Here is a 3,629-nt window from a genome sequence, read left to right as displayed (position 1 = left end):
TATTATTTGAATTAACCCATCTAAAAACATTAGTTTTTTGTCAAAAGAATATTTATAAACTCACAATTGTCTAATTTGTTCAATAAAACCTCTTCTTTTGTATGAATACTAATAAGGTTTGACACGATGAGGGCAGTAGAGTACAATCCAAATGTTATCTGGTTCTTTTTTATATATAACAGAGTGAATCCTTGCCATTTGATTGGTTAATGCATCATTAATGAACTTAAATCAATTTAAAAAATTTTCTGCCACGCGAGGTCGTTGACTGACCTGCTCTTTAAATCAACAGTAGTGCGCGCCGTCTGTAACTGTTTTTCTCCGCGTTCAAAATTGGAGATCTTATTTTTTGGGGCATAGGTTCCCGGCCTAGACTTGAACGATGATTCAAGATGGATTAATTGGATAAAAGTTTGTTCTGTATTCGTTGAATAGTCAGAATACTACATCCATTGAAAGGTTGACTGCTTTTTAAACTCGGCCCCGCCGTTAAATAGCATCATCATCCAACTCATGCAAACATTCGTTATTTGTATAAATTAATAACTAGCAGGCCCGTAGCCAGGGGGGGGTTTTATGGTTCGGGCGAACCCCCCTTTACAGCGAACCCCATAGAGCTATCAGGGGCGGTCGCAAGACTATTTTAAGAGGGTTGCCCAAAGACTCCAGGGCTGTAGACACTGAGTATTTGAGCAAGCAAATTGTTAAATGACACCCCTAGATGGCCGCAAATGGTACTCTCGCACGTAAAATTCATGATAAATTTTTTTTCGTTCAATGCGAACGTCACGGGGAAGTCCCCGATGAAGGTACTTTTGGTACGGTAATACATTCTAATAACTGTACTCAATTAATGTAAATTAATTATCAATTAATAATTTTAAAAAGTTATACAAAAAATATGAAGCTGTTGCTATAAATATATTGAGCGAAAGGTTAAATTGTATAATTTGGAATTTTAATTCATTTAAAAATGCTAAATAAAGTCAGATGTTAAAACCACAATTTCCAAAAATTCATTTTTATTTATCCACTATAAACTTTACAAAAGTGTTGTTTTAAACCACACTCCAAATAAAACAAAGAAAATAATGATAGGACATTTGCAGAAAGAAGCAAACTTTGCTCTGCTACCGGTATAACACGGTTCAAATTTCGGAACGTCTATAAATTACTACGGAAATTCGGACTAATATTTACGAACGTACGGAAATGAAGATAAATAGGGTACTACACGCATCGGAAATACAAAACTATACGCACAGTTATGATTTGGCCTAAAAATTGGCCTTAGATTATGGAAAACCCCCGGCAAAACGCAATAATTATGGAAAAATCGATTATTAGCCTTGGCAATATGCCTAATATTTAAAAGGAATGAATATAGGCTATATTTCGTTTGTCGATGAATTTTTGAATTCATGTGTGAATGATTGATCCATTAGAGGTAATCTGTTATGACTCTAGTAACACTGCTATGCGTGGGTAGGCTATTTCTCATGTGTAGTAGAGCATTTCTTTGATTGAATAATGTTGTTTGTATTATAACACAAGTTCATTTTGGATTTTCAGTAAATTACCAATGGTTTATTCAAAGTCAAACTGTAACTAATCCCTCAAAATGGTATTATTATACCACTATATTGTTGAAAAATGGATTGCGTGATATGAAAATGGATTGATAGTAAAACGTAATAAAGATACGTTCTTGTCTGGTTATTGAGTATTCATGCTCTGATGAAGCAGAGGATTATTTTTGTAGCGTTCCATTTAAAATAAATGTTATTACAAAGAAATATTTTGGTTGTGAAGGTCGTTTTAACAATTAGGCTAATATCAAAACATTCAACAATGATAAAATGCCCTGCAACTCTGTAACTACTTTATGACTAAGCCTATCAAGTTCCGGGTCCGGATGGCAGAAACAACATTTAGTATGAAATTAAGGGTGTTGCCCGGGCCACAAGGGAAACACCCCTGGGTCCGCCCCCCTGGCTGTAATAAGCATTGAATTTGCCTTCTCACCCAAATTGTGCTTTTTTTGGGGGGCTTGTAACTTGAACGCAAAACAAAATACCGAGTGAATGATCAAACAATCGGCGGTGGTTCAGCACACAGAGCACGCGCATCTAACATACGGCAACAAATATTATCGTCCTTTAAATAGTCCACGTGTGTGAGGAGGAGGAAAAAAGTACGATCGTTTTGTTTAATGGTAGCATGCTGCATGAGAGTGTTTTTTCCGGCCAATTAGAGGTGCCATTTATCATGAATGTTATGTGCGAGAATACCATTTCCGGCCATCAAGGGGTGTCTTTTAACAAAATTCGCCTCAGACCCCACCGGGTTGGGGGTGGGGGGGGGGGGGGGTTGTTGGTGCAGGGCAGTGACCCAAATACTTAGTGTCTGAACCCTCCCCCCCCCCCTTGACAGATCCTGGCTACGGCCCTGACTAGGCCTACAAAATGTACAGTAGGTAATCTTTTTGTATACACTCACTATTACAGAGGCATTCTTTTTATTAAAATTCGACACAACAATGTTTAAAGAAGGCCTCCTTTGCAAGCATTTGTTCAACTAACAAAATGCGTTGAAGCAAAAGCTGTTCCATAGCTCACACTCTGGAAGAAGGATGCGGGCGGGCGGCGAGGGGTGGTGGGGGAAGATGATCCTTCTCCTATTAGGCCTGCCAACTTAAATAAAAACAGGCGTGTGAATAAATTTAATTCTATCTTGAGCTGACTTCTTTCAAATAAATATTCTGTAGAATATAATAAGTTTATTGTCTTTTTTCATTGTTATAGGCCTATGTAGGCCTAATTGTAATATGTAAAACCAAATGTTTTTGTTTTGTCGCGCGAGTCGTTTGAACATAATTATGAAACTCTGAAAAACATTTTACCTCCAGTAAAATTGTCTTCATACAATTGATGACGTATTATTTAAATGCACAGCATTACATCTCAAAACATAATGCCTGAACTCCTTTTTTTCTGATGTTTTTATTATTACAACCTAATTATTATTATACTTGAAAAATGTATTTTACTCAACAATATAAAATGATTTGTGGTTGGACATGATTGATCCTGTCCTGTCAAGTAGCCTTCCGTAACACCTAAAAAAGGGCCCCATTTTTGGTCTGCAAAAGTTATCTCTGAAAGAAGCCCCACTGGCCTTCATTTCAAGATAGTGGGATTCTTTTCGGGATAGACTATTTGAATATCAAAGGAACAAGCTGATTTAATGCCAGATAACTTGTGATGCAGATATTTATCTATATCATAGCCTATATATCTAATCACTAATAATTTATATCATACATTTATTTTACAGTTTAAAATGGTGGTATTTTGATAACAACATATGTAAAATTGGCTAATTTCTAGAAAATCATATTACTGTAGCAATTCATAAATTTCGAAAAAAAAAATCCCCCCCCCCCCCCGTCTTTAGATTGCAAAAGTAATCTCGAAAAGGTAATCTTGAAAATAAGCCCACCCAAGTGTACTATAAAAGAAAAAGCCCATGGGCTTCTTTTCGAGGTTTTATGGTATTTTCAAAGTCGATTCTTCGCGTACTCGGGTTAGTTTTAAAAGGGGAGATTGTGCTGGAGACTTTTAGATGGG

This window comes from Antedon bifida, chromosome 8, assembly GCF_963402885.1.
Source record: "Antedon bifida chromosome 8, ecAntBifi1.1, whole genome shotgun sequence".
NCBI lineage: Eukaryota > Metazoa > Echinodermata > Crinoidea > Comatulida > Antedonidae > Antedon > Antedon bifida.
This window is presented reverse-complemented; position numbering follows the sequence as displayed.